Source organism: Solanum stenotomum, chromosome 9, assembly GCF_019186545.1.
Source record: "Solanum stenotomum isolate F172 chromosome 9, ASM1918654v1, whole genome shotgun sequence".
Taxonomy (NCBI): domain Eukaryota; kingdom Viridiplantae; phylum Streptophyta; class Magnoliopsida; order Solanales; family Solanaceae; genus Solanum; species Solanum stenotomum.
In genome coordinates, this window is record NC_064290.1 from 23,083,029 (window position 1) to 23,101,914 (window position 18,886).

At 31.3% G+C, this 18,886-nt stretch overlaps 1 pseudogene; it reads left to right on the plus strand.

Moving 5' to 3' along the window:
* Window positions 1–358: 358 nt before the first annotated feature.
* Window positions 359–1,325, plus strand: LOC125877378 (zinc finger protein ZAT10-like; annotated as a pseudogene).
* The last annotated feature ends 17,561 nt before the right edge of the window (window positions 1,326–18,886 follow it).

Below are 18,886 nucleotides of genomic sequence, written 5' to 3' on the forward strand. Positions count from 1 at the left end.
TCTTTCCATATGAATTCATATTTTCCTATATTATGATAAGGGAAAAAGGACGAATTTACCCCCGAACTTTGATAAATGGTACGTCTATACCCTCCGTTATACTTTGGGTCCATCTCAGCCTCTGCCGTCCAGTTATCGGTACACACATGCCCCTCTCACTAACGGCCCCCCCATCCTGTACACGTGTCTTAATCCTAATCAACTACTCGTTTGACCATTATTTTTAACCCATAAACTAACAACCCGCCCCATAAACCCATACCCATCCGATTCCCTCTAAAATATCCTAAGTCAATTAAAAGACCCAATTCTTCCGGGTCTCATTATAAACGAATAATTCAATCAAATTGATATTGAGATGGCCCTTGAAGCTTTGAATTCTCCAACTGGTACTTCAAATCGCAGACGTTTCAATTTGAGAGCAAAGGTCAGTAGCAACTTCGGTACCTTGAAAATTGGACTAAAGGGAAGAGATCTAAGAGGCCACGGAGTATGGATCGCCAGCCGACTGAAGAGGGATATTTGGCGCTTTGTTTGATTATGCTTGCGTGGAGCGATGGCTCTGTTAATCAGGTACGATCTCTACCATCCCCGGTGACAGTGAAGAAAATCCACGCGCCGTGGGAGAAGATGGAGGAGAAGATGTTGTATAAGTGTTCGGTTTATGGTAAGGGATTTGGATCTTATCAAGCTTTAGGAGGACATAAAGCTAGTCATCGGAAACTCGTCGCCGGTGGTGGCGGAGGAGATAATCAGTCGACTACCTCTACTACTACTAATGCTACCGGAACTACTATCTCCGGTAACGGTAACGACAGTGGAAGACTCATGAGTGTTCGATTTGCCACAAATGTTTTCCTACTGGACAAGCTTTGGGAGGACACAAATGATGTCACTACGACGGCGGTAACGCTAATAGTAGCGTTAGCGCTAGTGTCGGAGTTACGACGTCAGAGGGCATGGGGTCTACAATCAGCCACCATGATTTTGACTTGAACATTCCGGCGTTGCCGAAATTCTGTCCTGGATTTGGTTCCGGCGAGGATGAGGTAGAGGGTCCACATTCGGCGAAGAAATCTCGGCTATCTCTACCTCCAAAATTTGAATTATTCTACTCAATTCTCATTTTTCAACTCTCAAATTTTTTGTGTTTTTGATTTTGTAGTGATTGAATTGAAAATTGACAGGGAGAAATGAGTAGAGTTTGTGTAGAATTAATGGAGATTGAAAAAGAAGTAACGGAAAAAATGAGAGATGGTAATGATGAAGTGAAGAGAATTCTTCCATGGACTAAACAGATTACAGTAGGAGGAATTGTGAGATAGGAACAAGACCCGGAAGATTTGGGTCTTTTAATTGAATATTTTAGAGGGAATCGGGTGGGTATGGGTTTATGGGGCGGGTTGTTAGTTTATGGGTTAAAAATAATGATCAAACGGGTAGTTGATTAGGATTAAGACACGTGTATAGGATGAGGGGGCCGTTAGTGAGAGGGGCATGTGTGTACCGATAATTGGACGGCAGGGGCTGAGATAGACCCAAAGTATAACGGAGGGCATAGACGTACCATTTATCAAAGTTCGGGGGTAAATTTGTCTTTTTTCCCTTATGATAATGACAAATTAGGACTTAATAAAACACATTTTTATTTTTTATAAAAATAAAGTAAAAATTATTGTATATAATAGTAAAAACATGATTGGACACTAAGGAAAACAAACCATCACATTTTATTTTATTTTTTTAAAAAAATAAAAAAAAATCTCCTATTAAATAATCTGAGTAGAGTTGAAAGGGGAAAAAAAAATTAGTATAAATTTCTTTTTTTTAAAAGTAATTATTATTATAAGAAGAGTGATTGAAAAAATAAAATAAAAGTAAAAAAACACATAAGAAAAATAAGCACTCAAATCTTTTTGTTGTAGTCTTAACCCCTCTTATTAGATAATCTTGCTAGACTTTTAAAAAAATATAGTATTGTTGGTTTTATTTTATTTTTTCTTAATTTATCTTTACACCTTTTTTTAAAAAAATGATAGTAATAATAACTAAAAAAAATAATAATCTTATATTTATGAAAGAAGTACAAATTTTGACAAAGTAAAAGTGTTTAATAAAAGAAGGACACTAAGACCTTTGTATTTTTATAATTTTCCTTCTCTTTTTTTTAATTAATTCATCCAAAGCCGGTCGACATTTTGTATAGCCTTCCTAATAGTGCAACAAGTAGAACAAAAAATGTACATGATGGTCTTAAGTGGAGGTACCTGTCCTAGAAGGACTCGACCCTTGTGTTGAGCCCCATTAGTTTAAAAATATGCATGATGCAGACAAATCGGATCCTATTAGGGATAATCATCGCTGAGACTTATTTTACTAAGTTAGCAACCTAATGGAATGAGTGTCTAGACTGGTCATAAAACGAGTGGACTACTCGAGTTGGGAAGGGATAGCTTACCGGTAGCAGGGCTTTCCGGCCTCACTATTAGTCCTTCCCATCTTAAGACATATGTTACTATAGAATCCTTCCCAAAAGCGTTGCCGCATCTCTGGTATCTCATGGCTCGGGAGCGTAATCGCATCTCCGAATAAAGTATCTCAGAAGACTGAGATGGGTGCGCGAGGAGAGACAAACATATAACAATTCACATAATATCAAAGCGATAAACAAGTAGCAAATAACACATTATACTAACAACACAATATCCAAAAAGAATAATAATAAAAATAAAGATCAAAGCCATACGCAAGTCAATATTTTGAAGCTCGAATTCTGGTTATCCCCAGCGGAGTCACAATCTGTCACACCCCTATTTTTCCCCAAACGAAATGTTTGAAAAATAGAGTTTCTCCAATTAAAGTGACGTTTCGAAAAGGGATTATTTTATTTCAGAGTCACCACTTGGAATTGAGTTTTAGTGTTCCAAGTCACCTAATTTTTACCCCTAATCAAAAAGAAGTTGACTCTAATTTTTAATGGTCTGCGAACTAGAAATCTGGATAAGAAATTCTATTGACCAAGGGGAAGGTATAAGGCACCCCTCGAGTCCCGTGGTTCTAGCACGGTCGCTTCATTGACTTATATCCTGGCCTGACTTAGCTTTTGGATATAGTACTTATTAGCTATACATTTACCTATATCCCACCCTCTCTGATTTATCGTAACTGTCTTATTTAGATTTTTTAAAATTCGAGAAATTTTAATATTGTCGTTTTAGTGGGAGTAGATATTTGAATTATAATAGGAGGTAAACTTCTATGGGATTTAGGATTAATTTTAGAAAAAGAAAATGTTAAAGAGGTTAAGACCAATTTCTTGGAAATTTCTTTTATTTTTTATTCTATTTCTTGCACGTTATTTTTTTGTAGTTTTTATTTTTATATTTTTAATTTTTTTGACATTCTGTTTCTTCTTCTTCTTACCGTTATTTTTATTTTATTTTTTTTGTTTTTGTCTAACAAAAGGTTTCTCTTCTTTTATCACTATTCATCTTTTGTTTCTTCTGTTTTTGCTTTTTATAATACATGTTTATTTATTTTATTTTTTTTATTCTTACTTTCTTTTTAATGATCTATTCCTCTTCTTTTTTTTATTATCTTCATCTTTCTATTCTGCACTATTTTCTTTTATTATTATATTTTTCTCTGCTCACGTTTTCTTTTTAATTCTATATATTATTTTTTAATTAATTTTTCCTTTAAACTAATTGAGAGAAAAATAATATATACGTAGTGATATATTAATTTTTCTTCACCAAATGATGATAGTGTGAAATTACTAATAAAAGAACTATCTCACGTTGATGAATTAACGACTCACTCAAATGAACTAATGTTCATCTCCTCCATTTTTAATATTTCGGACACGATAAAAATTATTCTAATAACTAATTGTCTCCATAAGTATGGCAATATTATTTATTTATTAAACTCCAGAAACTCTAAATGATAACTAATACAGAATCTCTAACCAATTTACATGTAATTAAATTAAAGTCATAAACGAAGTTGTCAATTTGTACCATCAAATAAATGTACATAAACATGTTGGAATAAAACTAGGAGTAAACAACAACCATCTTTGGATCAAATTAGTTGATTAAATTAACGTCAGGTGTAAAAATAATTCGATGAGCAAATTTAAACAGTAGCAATTCATGCAATCAACAATATGATACGCGTCATAAAATAGTGGCATATAACAATACATGTAATTTTAAGGACTTCATAACATCATAATCGAATTCAGAACAATTATTTCATTGAACTATATAAGGAATTAGAATTACCTTTTCGTAAAACTTAATTCCAACAAAAGAAACCGCTATAATCTACAGATTTCCAAAGTTAACTATAATTAACTTTAAGGAGCCACGAACTTGAATCCACGAACAAGAATCTTTCTGACTTAAAGTGTATTGGTTTTTTTTTTTTGTGTGTGCACTCTTCTTTTGTATAACGGATGATGTTTTATGATGGTGATGTATTGTGATATATATAGGAGTCCTCCCCTCTTTTCAGATACGTGGGGGTGTGGGTATCTTTTTGGTTTTTTTTTTTTATTTAATTTTAGTCGTGTATGTATAGGGGTTTGTTAGTTGCTGATAGTTTTTGTGGGGATATAGTTGTATAGGAGTGAGTATATGGGGTTTGTGGGGTATGGGAAGTGGGGGTGAATTTTATTATTTTTATTTTTAGTTTTGTTTTTACTTTTAAAAGAATAATAATTAACTATACATATAAATAATAAATCATAATAATATATCAACTAATTAAAGGAATATTAAAAATTATATTTTATTATTGGTACAAAATAATAAATCTAACAGCAAAAATAGCCCACAAAGCCACATAACTGAAATTTAAAACTCCATCACTTCACATAATTCTTAGGCACAAAAATAGAAACTGATTTTTTAATATATATATATATATATATATATTTATTTATTTTTTATTTTTTATTTTTTTTTTCTAACAATCTTTGACTAATTCATGCATGATATTAAAGCAAATCAAAATCACCCGCTACTTTGCTTTTTAAAATTTTTTTTTTATTAATAATGTAAAATATTTTATTATTATTATTTTTAAAAAAAAAATAAAAAAAATTTATAATCAAAGAAAAATATATTTTTAAATGTCCAACGAGTTTCGTTTTTTTTTTTTAAAATGTCCAACAAGTTTAATACATTGAAAATATCTTTTTATTTTTTTATTTTTGTTTTTATTTTTTATTTTCAAATCTTTTAAAACAAACTTACTAAATAAGACAAAAATCAAAATATCTAACTTAACCTAAAAATAAATATTTAAGGAATAAATAATTTTTTTTAAAAAAACAGTGTAAAGTCTTATGTTCGGTCAAAAATTACGTGTCTACAGTTTGCCCCTCTTTGATTGAAAACACGAAGAGTTTTCAGACAAAGAAGTAGACAACGTGACAAGTTTTGAACGGACTCTTATTCGAAAAGAAAAATATGGGACCGAGTCCTAGTTTTGGACATCCTACATATCCCGGGTTATAGGGGAATCAGGTCACGTGTAGTTCAAGGAGATGAAATGATGAGTTGGAAGTCAAGTGAGGTCCCCTTGAGGCTCCAGTTCGCGACTCCTATTGTTACATGAATATAAAAGACAAAAAATTTAAAGGAAATACAAGTACACGACCCTATCTATGTAGCTTCTCTTGAACCTTGGCTTGAGTCTTCGCGCTTCTTGAGTTATGAGATATTGATTTTCATCTCAAATGAGTTCAAAGGTAAACGTCTTTCTCCAGGTAGGTTCCTTTTATTTGTACTTGGTTATTGACTGTGTGGTTTTTTTTTTTAGAATGAGCTGATGCTTCTTCAATTGAAATTGATCTTGAAAATTACACTCTTTTCCATCCAAGATCCTGAGCTGGAAATGTGGATTGACCCCATCACTAGATTCCTGAAATTAAAACAAACAAAACTAATAACACAAAATTTTCCCCCAGTTTAATATAAGAAAATTTTGTGAGAGAAATAAAAGATAGTGCTTAGCTTTAAATCGAGACTTTGAACGATTCGAGCTTTGTCGCGATGTACTCTTTAGAGGGCTTATGCGTGTTTACAAAATTATTAATAATGTAAAATATTTTTATTATTATTATTTTTTAAAAAAATAAAAATAAAAATAAAATAAATAAAAATAATTTATAATCAAAGAAAATATATTTTTAAATGTCCAACAAGTTTCGTGTTTTTTTTTTTAAATGTCCAACAAGTTTAATACATTGAAAATATCTTTTTATTTTTTTATTTTTGTTTTTATTTTTTATTTTCAAATCTTTTAAAACAAACTTACTAAATAAGACAAAAATCAAAATATCTAACTTAACCTAAAAATAAATATTTAAGGAATAAATAAAAATTTTTAAAAAACAAGTGTAAAGTCTTATGTTCGGTCAAAAATTACGTGTCTACAACTGTAATACCACGTCCTTATTTACTTCTTTTTATGTGTATAACAAGATAATGCCTTTTTTTTTTTTTTATAATAACAAGAAATTCTTGTGACAAGTAAAGATTTGTCCCACTTTATAAAGTTATCTTCACTGCCGCCACCAATTCCTTTTAACATAATTATCCTTTATTATTAAAATCATCTCATATGAGCACTTTAATAATCAACTAGGCACAAAGCTATAAATTATCCCATAGGTCAAGACTATCGTCATCACCAAAATATTTAACAGGGAACTAATTTAATATTGAAATAGGCGACAACAACATGGAAGACTCGACGGCTTCTTTTCATGAAACATATATATCAAATCTAACACACACACACACACACACACACACACATATATATATATATATATATATATATATATATATTTCAATCCAGGTTATCTAAATAGACGTAAGCATGGCTCTTAATGCCAATTGTTGGAAAACTATATGCACAGCGTAAGGTTATCAGGATCAAACTGCTTACATGAATAATAGATAACCAATACCGTTTATGCTAGAATACACAATCAAGCTAGAACACTTAAACTTGCTGAAATTTAATTCGATAAATACCTCTTGAAGCGTGATCAGATACCTTCAAGCAAATCCTCAAATTAGATTGATCTTCAAACGAATCCACAAGATAGATAACAACTATGATCTTCTACAGTAATCCCAAGTTCACATCCGAACTCTCTCAATACTTGGGTGGGCAAGTATCAAAAATAGAAAACTAATCATCTTTCTCTAGGTTAGGAGAATCTCTATTTATAGAGATTTTTTCCCCAATCCAAAAAGAAGAAGAAAGCCCTGTTTTCTTGAAAAACAAGAAAAACACACGCCTACTCCTTTTTCCCTTAAGAAATAGGATTTTGAAATCTAGTTAAATATGGGCACTGGAGGGACCACAAAATTAATTACTGAGACTTTCTATTATGAAAATAATTCCAAATAATTAATTTGAATTATTCTTACCATAATAAATTACAAATCATTTCACTAGAAATTCATAATTGCACTCCTCTATTTATATTTCGTAATTCCCCATTAAACACTTATGTAATTCCCCATGTTAAGACTTCATATACTAATCAATACATTAAATTACTGACGAATTTAACTTAATGATTAATTTCCTTTAGAACACTACTTAACTTATTTCATGTGTCGGATTCATAAATCCACTTGCAAGGTTTGGCACGATGAAAACTTATAAGTTTCTCAAAAAGGCATATCAATCAATCTCTATAACGAGACAAGGATTCCATCAACTAACTTATTATTTCACCAATATATATTATTATCATCCAACTTACCAGGCATATTGACCCATCTCAGAATCTCACCTTTTAATAAATCAAAACGATAATTAATATATACAGATCATAATAGTTATATCAGGATTAAGAATATAAGTACATTTAATAGTTTAGAGAGTATGTTTTGTCAGTCAGTCTAAAACAACTATCTCTACTCGGTCTTGTTCAATACATACAAAATGCACTAGCACAAGAAGTTGGAACTATACCGTTCCCATATTCAAGATAAATTACATATAATCTTGTGCTACAATCGTACCGATGGCATGTCCAATTTCCATCCTAGATTGTGAATAAAAAACTTTATACTTATAAGAACCGATGATTTAATCCTCTGTGTATAAGCTAAAACTCTACACACTAAATCATCTACTATATAAGTAAACAGACACCATAAACGAATATATCATCTATTAGAATTGAGCAAATATTTATTCTATAATAAATATTATTTCTTAACACATGGTTAATAGTATATATCCCAACAATCTCCCACTTAGACTTTTAACCATCACAATTGTTATAATGTACTATATTTAAATGCATGATTAATAGTATATACCCTAACAATCTCCCACTTAGATATTTAGTCTTGAAAATTGTTAGAATACTATGTCTAAACACATGATTAATAGTATATACCCTAACAATAACCCAAAACACACACCAATAGATGTATCCAAAATATATTTCACCAAACTTGGTGTTCATGTACGACCTAAAATATATCATTTACACCAGAATATATACAAAAATAATAATGCTATTAATTACTTCACCTAATGATATACCACTAACACTATCAATGACAGCAACTAATATACCAATAATTTTTCATGAAATTCGTCTTTAATACATGACCTAAAATAGACTATCAATTTCACCAAATCATCTACCAAAATACAATCACGTAATTTGATTTTTATAATCAACTAAAAAAACTCCACAAATACGCCAAAACAAATACTAAAATTATTCACTGAATTTGGCGGAGATACATGACTTAACATAGACTATCAATATCACCAAAACCGTCGTAAAGACACCAAGACAAATACCAAAAAAACAATCACGAATTGGAAGATTAATAACGAAGTAAACTTACAAAAATGACTATATTTATAGGGTTATTGAAGTTCAATAGCTACAAGTATGTTATTTACCAAAAATGACTACAGTTTATGTCTATATCTAGCTATATTTTTTTATAAATTATTTATACAATGATACATTTATAATTATAATGCACTAAATAAGATATTTTTAGATATGTTAAAAAAGTAAAATCACTCCTAAAAATCTGCCAGTTTGAATATGTAGTCTAAAGTGACAGTATAACATTGTTTATTTTGAAAATTCAAAAGATCAAAACCGAAGATGTAAACTCTGTACAAAAAAAATGAAAAACGAGAACACTTGTATGTTGAAAAAATATATCTCAATATTATTATTATGCATATAAAGACATGTAGATGAAAATAGTATACAAATACAAATACATATGAATAAAATTATGTAACAGTCAACTAGTCTTCTGTTATATTGTATTTTATACCTGCACTTGAATACAAACATACATGAATACAATAATACAGCAGTTAAATAGACTTTATTTATATTGTATTTGAAATCTATATTTGAATACAGATACAAATGAATTTAAATTTATAACTATCAATCAACTGTAATTTATAATGTATTTGATACTTATATTTGAATACAAATATAGAGAAATACAATTATATAACTATTAATATGCTTTCATTTATAATGTATTTAGTACTTACATTTGAATATAACAAATGAATATATTTATGAATACATTATATATATGAATACAAACATTTAAATTCATTTGTATCTATATTTAAATACATCAATATATATATATATTGATGTATTTAAATACAGATACAAATGAATTTAAATACAAATAAACAGATGAATACAAATATTTATATTTGAATACAAAATACAGATGAATATAAATTCATAACAAGCATAGTGTTTTGATTCAAAATACAAATGAATACAAATACAAAACAAAAGATGGTGCTTTGTTTGGTCTGCCATTAGAGTAAAAAGTTTTGGAGTTCCTTTTGGTTAATTCTAATTGAAATTGTAGAAATTGAATGATACGAACACACACAAAAAGATTATCTCAAACTGCTTTCCATTATTGTAATGAAAAAAATCTTCAATTGAAACTCTATGAAAATAGATGAAACAGATGTATACAAATATAATCTTTATAAAAACAAGAAAAAATGCAATTAGAATATACTTAATGAAGATGAATCACAAAAATCACTCCTACAATCATTCAAAAGGATAGTGAATCGGAAGGATTTTTGAAAAAAAAAATGTCGATGATATATGAATATTGAAAGAGAAAACATTGAAGAGGATAAACATGGAAACCAACACCGTAAGACATGCCTAACATAATTGATTAGGCGTGTACTAATTACTTTGCTATTTAATTTTTGTTAATATACATATAAAATTGAAAAGAAATGATTATTCATGTGTAGTAAATTAACTTTTAATTATATCCATATAATATAAAATAGGTAAATTATAGCTATTTATCTTAAATATATATTGATGTTTGCTATATCTCGTAGTTTTTCCTATAAACTATCTATTAACTACATTATATACCCAATTTCAATCCTGTTTTATGATGTTTTAAACGACATTAAATACACCATCTAATACAATACAAAAATACACATCATATAAAATCATAATATGGCTAGATTTCGACTTATATTTCAAGAACTAAACAACCAATTTCCACTGTAATACAAAAACTCATACCTACCAAATAGATTAAAAGTTAAAGATCACGGAAAAAAAAACCAAATAGATTACAATTCCGTCGTGATTTATTACACATGTTAGAACGTGATATTCTCCATAAGCAAGTGTTGGGACGTTAAGATGTAATATTTATTATAGAATAAATCTTTGCTCAGTTTTAATTGATCATATATTCGTTTATGGTGTCTGTTTACTTATATAGTAGATGATTTAGTGTGTAGAGTTTTAGCTTATACACAAAGGATTAAATCATCGGTTCTTATAAGTATAAAATTTTTTGTTCACAATCTAGGATGGAAATTGGACATGCCATCGGTACGATTGTAGCACAAGATTATATGTAATTTATCTTGATTATGGGAACGGTATAGTTCCAACTTCTTGTGCTAGTGCATTTTGTATGTATTGAACGGGATCGAGTAGAGATAGTTGTTTTTGACTGGCTGACAAAAACATATTCTCTAAACTATTAAATGTATTTATATTCTTAATCCTGATATAACTATTATGATCTGTATATATTAATTATCATTTTGATTTATTAAAAGGTGAGATTCTACGATGGGTCAATATGCCTGGTAGATTGGATGATAATAATATATATTGGTGAAATAATAAGTTAGTTGATGGAATCCATGTCTCGTTATAGAGATTGATTGATATGCCTTTTTGAGAAACTTATAAGTTTTCATCGTGTCAAACCTTGCAAGTGGATTTATGAATTCGACACATGAAATAAGTTAAGTATTGCTCTAAAGGAAATTAATTATTGAATTAAATTCGTCAGTAATTTAATTTATTGATTAGTATCTGTAATCTTAACATGGGGAATTACATAAGTGTTTAATGGGGAATTTCAAAATATAAATAAAGGAGTGCAATTATGAATTTCTAGTGGAATGATTTGTAATTTATTATGGTAAGAATAATTCAAATTAATTATTTGGAATTATTTCCATAATAGGAAGCCTTAGTAATTAATTATGTGGTCCCTACAATGCCCATATTTAATTAGAACTCAGAATCCTATTTCTAAAGGGAAAAGAGGAAAATATCGTTAGTTTTATTCAAGAGAAAACTAATGTGTGTTTTTCTAGTTTTCTATAAAAACGAGGTTTTCTAATCCTTTTTAGATTGGGAAGAAATCTCTATAAATAAGGATTCTCTTAACCTAGAAAAGAGATTGTAGGTTTTCTATTCATACTTGTCCACCCAAGTATTGAGAGAGTTCGGATGTGAACTTGTCATTGTAGAAGACCGCAAAGATGTTGTCTATCGTGTGGATTCGCTCGAAGGTCTACGTAACTTGTGGATTCGCTTGAAGGTATCTGCTCACGCTTCAAGAGGTAATTCTTGAATTAAATTTCTGTAAGTTTGTGTGTTCTTGCGTAAACGATTTGATTATATATTATTCATGTAAGCAGTAAGATTTTGGTATGCTTCCGTTGTGCGTATAGTTTTCCAACAATTGGCATCAAGAGTCATGCTTGCCTCTAAATAGATAACTCTAATAATATGTATATGGTTAATTATACATATGTTTTCGTTGAAAGATCAAGAGTTGAATTTTTTTTTATGTTTGACGGGCAGTTTGGCGGTAATTGGGTAGCGTTAATCTGGTTTTTTTGTGCTTACATTATAAAAGTTAACAAAATAGATTTCGCCTATTGCCGAATTGAAGTTGCCGGCGTCAGAAAGAAAATTCTTGCCAACATATATGTTAAATCACATAAATATATATCAACATTAATTATGGGTCAATTGAGCTATGACTAATTGCATGATTTGATGTTTGGTTTAATTATCAGTGGATTGTTTGAAGAATTCTTTTTTTATTCAAACTTGTTTCACGTGATTAAAGGGTGGTGACAACCACTATTAATTAGAAAATATTGTTTTCATATCCAGTTTCATATCCATATCTCGCAGATCCTGATTCTTCTATTACATAATACCTATCAGCAGGCTGGGTGTTTGTGAAAGCAGTTAACCAGACTGCAACCACAATCGTTCTTTTTTGCCAAATAATTATGTGAGCTGAACATTATAATTAATAAATGGTTTCCATTAAGTGGTTTGTTTATTTGAAATTATTAGAAGTTCTTAATATTATATATATTTGAGATTACAATATGTGAATTGAGAATTATGATAAATAAATAGGATTTATGAAAGTGGTCTATTTATTTGAGTCGTTAGAATATCCTCAAGGTATCATGCATGGATTGTTCTTCATAAATGTATACTACTAAAGGTTTGTTTAATAGGAAGGAGATTTACCTTTAGATACTAGTAGCACTTTAATCAATTCATGAGAAGAGATATTAAAGATTTTCATCGGTTTAAAGGGAGAAATATAATATCTTAAATTCTCAAGTGTATTAATTGAGAGAACAATATGTTGTAAAGGGGTGAGTTGTGTGTCTTAGCCAAAAGACAGGACACAAGTATGTTTTGTGCTCATGAATTAAAAAGAGAATAAAAATGTGAATCATGTTATTTTAGTCATTAACTATACCTAAAACGGTTATTTTTTAAATTTGGTCATAATTTAAGTGGTCATGAATTTTTATTATCTCTGATTGACTTGAAATTTGATGGTTCCATCGAAAATCGTTTAGATGGGTTTGGGTAGTTTGTCGGATTAAAATTTGATTTGAATATATGATAAGATCATTTTTTTTGTCAATTATGTTTATGTTAAATTTGAAACATGATTGCACATGGTTATTTAACATGAATTGATATAAGAATGCAGGTCATATTGTTTTAATTCCTAAAGAAAATTAAATTACTTGAATTTGAAATTGGTCATAGCTTTGGAAATAAAGATTCTTTATAGGCTCCAATTGACCTGAAATTTGGTAAGTTCATTGATAAACGGCCTAGTAAGAAGTACTCATTGTTATGTGGTTATGATTCTTTGAGGTCGTTAAAATGATTTAAAGTTGTTCTTTAGAATTAAAATGTGATTTAGTATAAATGACATCCTTTATATTGTTTTTATTTATGTTATATGTGGTACATGATTACACGTGATGAGTTAATATCAATTGATACTCCCTTCATTCCATATTAACTTAAGCTTTGAGGTGTTTCACACCCTTTAAGAAAAGTAGGTTAGGACATAAATTGAACATAATTTTCCATTTTTACCCTTATTAATTATTGTCAAAAATAACTAAACATTAATTATAATAACTAATTCCAATACTAACTTAAAGGGTAAAATTGGTAGAATATTTTAAAAATAGTCTTGAAGATTAAAAACTTAAGTTAATTTGAAAAATGGAAAAGGGCTCAAATCTTAAGTTAATATGGAATGGAGGGAGTATATGATAAGGATGTAGATCTGATTATTTTTTCCTCAAATCGTTTGAATCTGAATTTGATCATAGCTTTGGAGATAAATATTATTTTTGAACTCTGATTGATCTGAAATTCGGTAGGTTCTTCAGAAACGATCAGATTTAAAATACTCATTGTTATGAAGTGGTTTGGCAATTGGTTAGATATTTCTTTGTATTTTGAAAATTAATTTTACTGAAAAATTACTCTACTATGATATAGTGGTGATAGACATTATTCTGTATGGTCTTCATGACTAAATTTTAGTGAAGTATTAAGTTCATGTGTTGGCTTCAGACCTTCCTCCATATCAGATTTAATACGAGTCACTAGATTTAATCTGATCTCTAGTTTTGATAATATGTATTGACTTTCTCTATCTGAGTAATATATGATTGAATCAATGGATCTAGGGATAATGATATTCACTTGGCTTAAATTAACATATACTCTCCATCTGAGTTAGCTTTTGTTCTAAATTTGTTGAAGTGAATATCTGACACCAGATATGTATGCTGCATGAGTAGTCATTTTTTCATCAAAATTTATTATTCAAGATGCATGGATATCTATGAGTGTGTTTTGATTTCTTTTTCATTCATAACACATGCTGATTTTTGGAAAATAGTATTCAGATAAAGTAAATAGTTTTTAGAATTTTGTTCTTTGTTCTTGATTTGTGTATCTATTTCACAAATGATGATATGTGTCATGCGATAAGAATTTTTGAATGGAAAAATTTTAAATTCTATTTTGACCATATAACGTTTTCAACCAAATTGATCATAGTTTTGGAATTCGAAAAAAAGGAACTCTGACTGATCTGAAATTTGGTAGATTCATAAGAACGACCTAGTAAGAAATTAACTTTTTTTGGATCGTTATATGAGTTTTTGGTCATATTTGATTAAATAGTAGTGAAGTATTAGTTTTATGTGTTGGCTTAGACATTCTTCCCTATCGGATGAAATTGATACAAGTCACTATGTATTTAATCGTCTAGTTTTGATAATTTGTATTAACTCTCCTAAACTGAGTAATATTAGATTAGATTAATGTAACTAGAGGATTTTCACTTGACTTAAACTAACAATAGACTCTCCATCTGAGTTAGGTTTGTATAAGTTTATGGAGTGAATAATCGGTCATTGTACATGTGTATTGCATGAGTAGTTCTCCAATCCCATCGATTGGCTATTCGAGATGCATGTATATATATGTATAAATGAGCCCTGAAATTGGTTATTTAGGATTATTTGAAATATTATGATCTATTCAATGTATTATATCTCATATTCGCAATTGACTTTTGATGAGTCCACGAATTGGACTCATTTAGGGCTATATTTTGATAGAAATTATGTCCTCAAATGCCTCTTTTATCTCAATATCTAATGAAAACTCTTAAGTTTCAGGTATTTGAAGTTTAAAGGAAAGCATGGACACCACGTAGGAAAAGAGGACAAAAAAGGTGAAAAGAACGAAGAAATAAAGGCCTAAAGATCATCGAGTCTTCTTGGCTAATTGCCGAAGGGTCTCACTTCGCCTTTTGTTCCAGTGTGCTGAGCTCTGAAGAAAAGGATCAAATCTGCGAAAAAAGGAGCAGTCTGCGCATCCCCGAGTAGTTCCGCGAAACAGTACCTCATCGCCCAATGGACCAAAGCACGACGATGCTGAAGGCTGTGACAGATGGCGATGAACACTACCGATGGGCGAATCGCCGAGTTGATCGGCGATTTTGACTAACGCCGCCGAAGGATCCACTGCAACACATGTTTTGAAAAACTATAAATACTAGTTTAATATCAGTTTTTAGAGAGTTGAACACTATTACAATTTTTAGTATTTTTTCATACTTTGCTCTGAGATTGAGAGGGTTTTTGAAGACTTGAAGAAGAAGAGGGTTTTCATCTTCAAGATTTGGAGTTGGATCTCGTTGATTCTTCATTCTTGGCCTGCAACAAGACTTAAATTTTCATACCCATTTGAATGCAAGCTCATTTTGGTATAAATTTCTATCTCTTGATGAGTGGCAAAAACCCCTAATTCTTGGGTTGTGATTTTGTGAATACGGGTTAAGATAATTATTGGGTCTTGCTTGTTGATAGTTTAAATGTAGTTTAATGGTGATTTCGTCTAGTAGTTGTGTTTGAATCTAATGGATTTGTAGTTGCAAATACAAGTTCACTCATGTGTTTTCGACATGCTCGAGAGAGAAGTCGCGAAACCAAGACCACTAGATTGATGGCCTAAGGAGTGAGTTGACAAGAGGCTCAGCCCGAGAGGGTGAGCCCTAGTCAGATATCCTAACACTCAGCTCGAGAGAGTGAGTGGGGTAAGGCGTAGACTGGTCTTCATGCGACAAGTGGGTGTCCGAGAGGAACCCATTTGAAATGGGGTAAGTTGCTCGATAGAGAACTTATTACATTTAAAGCTTAGCCTAGTCACAATTACTCTATAGATTCTCTATCAAAAGCATGTACCGAATAGTTTAGTCCATCCCATATTCCTAATCACATCCTAAGAATCTCCCTCTTATTCTATATCTCTTTGTTATTTTCGTTGTTTTTGCTTACTTGTGACAAAACCCCCAATTTGATATTTGACACTTTCGTGTCACCCATTCAATTTAAAATGTTTTTAATCGTTAATTTCTTTAGCTACAACTAGTTAGAATGAAATTCTAATTTTCTACTAATTTTCAAAACCACTCCCTTGGGACGATCCCAACCCTTGGTTATGTTACTATACTATTGCACGATCGTAGATACTCTTACTGGAAGTTGTGTCGTTGATTATGCAAATATGAAAATGGCGCCGCTGCCGATGAGTGGTGTTGTTTGAGCATATGTAGTTAAGAAGAATTTTTGTTCTTAATTAGTTGTAGTTTTACTAACCTTATGTTTAGCTTTGTTTTTTTTTTTGAGTTGTTTATGTATGCAGGCACCCTAAGCATGGCCAAGGAAAGTGGTGGTAAGTCGGTTGAGAAGAACCAAGAAGTCAAAGGTGACTTCAAGCTAACTGCACTGGTAACTCAACTGAACGACTTAGCCACCAAAGTCTCTAAGGTGGAAAACTGGTGCAACATCAAGGGAAGGTACATGCCCCCACATAAGTGGATCAAGTCGAGAGACAGAGAGAACAATCATGTCGAGAACATGCTTCAAATCATTCGTCAAAAGATCACCGATCAAGATCGAGTGCTGGAAGAAATGAAAGAGAATATTGAATCGTTAAATCAAATGATTGGCTGTCATTCTAGATCCCTCCAGCTAATCAAGTCACTCCTAAGCTTTGCAGTGCCTCAGCTCCACCCAAATGATCTATTGGGGTCACCTAGTGATGCTAGGGCCAACCCCAATAATGGAGAGTGAGAAAGAACTTACGTCATGCCATGACGTTAACTAAGGCGCTTATTGGGAGGCAACCCAAGATTGTTCATTTGGCGAACTAAAAGCCCATTCCGTGAATCACGAAAAATGGTTAATCTTTCTATTGTCTGCCGTTTGGATCTCCATGTACACTGGAAGTCCTGTAAAATCGGCGAAATAGGTGACCGATCGGTGTGTCGCCGAATGGACGCGCACTGAAAGGTTTATAATGGTCAAAGGTCTTAAAATTTGAACTCTTTCACACTCTCTCTATCGCTTTTAACCTTCACAACCTCACACCAAGGTATTATCGTCCATATTTTTGCTTTCGAGTGGTGGTTTTAGTGGTTGATTTGTGCTTAGAAGTGGTACTTCTTTGCTGCCTAGCATCTCAATTTCATCTTACTCAGCATCTAAGGTTGGTTTCCGAACTCTTAGTCCCTTTTATCAATAGCTGTGTTCAAATGCAATGACAATACTTTGATGATGTGTGTTGGTCGCTGTTGGTAAAAGTAAAGTTTTTATTTTCCTGCATTGATTCGATAATATTGAATTTAATGAGTTAAGAAGTTGATCCTTGAAAATCGTGCACTATAGTGGATAAAGGTTAGGCATAAGTATCGTTGGGTCTGAGCCTAATTTAGTTATTGCATGAGCTGAATTTGTTTTTGGGGATTACAGAGCTGAATTCAAGAAGATAGGTTGAAAATAGGCACGTTGAGCAATCTGGCGAGCTGGGTAGAGCTCGCCAAACCGCTGACGATTCACCTAACGTCCCCATCTCACCTTTAATTTAGTGCTAAGTGTTCTGATGATTCTGTAACTCTCGGCGAAAGACTTGGACAATTTTCGCAAATTAGTTGCCACTGAATCTTCTGAAGAAGCTCCGGGGACAATCATCCCAGACCAGGCTGGCACATCGGGAACTGATGCCTAGACAGATGAAGATACTGTGTAGACAAGACCCTTCTCTACCTTCTTCTCTATTTTTCTCTACTATTGACTTTTGAATTTTTGTTATTTGCATTTGAGGACAAATGTTTTTATTTGTGGTGGGGTGAGCCCCTCTTTTGTGTGCTACTCGTGAATCGTGTTTTGTTTGTATATTTGGGTTGTTCTACTTAAAATGTGTTTTATACTGTTTTCGTGGATGTTTAAGCTTATGGCTCCCTTTTTGGTTTAAATTGTGAAATGATTTTGACCCTTCTGAAAAATTTCAAATTTTTTGCACATTTTCGCCAACACTTGTATGCGCTTAATTGTGGTTGTTCATTAAAAATTTGAGTCTCGGTTTTGATCAATATCGATGACTTAAATAGTGCTTGCAATCGAACGAACATGAAGGTACGACTACGATAAGACCAAATGAAGTCGCATAAACAATATGTGAACTCTTTGCATCTCATTGTGATTAGCCATCTGTCAAATTTATTCTCTTGCAATGACCGTTGCACACTAGCAAAAGTGTGGAGTCTTGTTTGACTTAAGCGTCGATTCCTTGTGTGATAAGCTTACTTTGAACTATGCATGACAACACCTA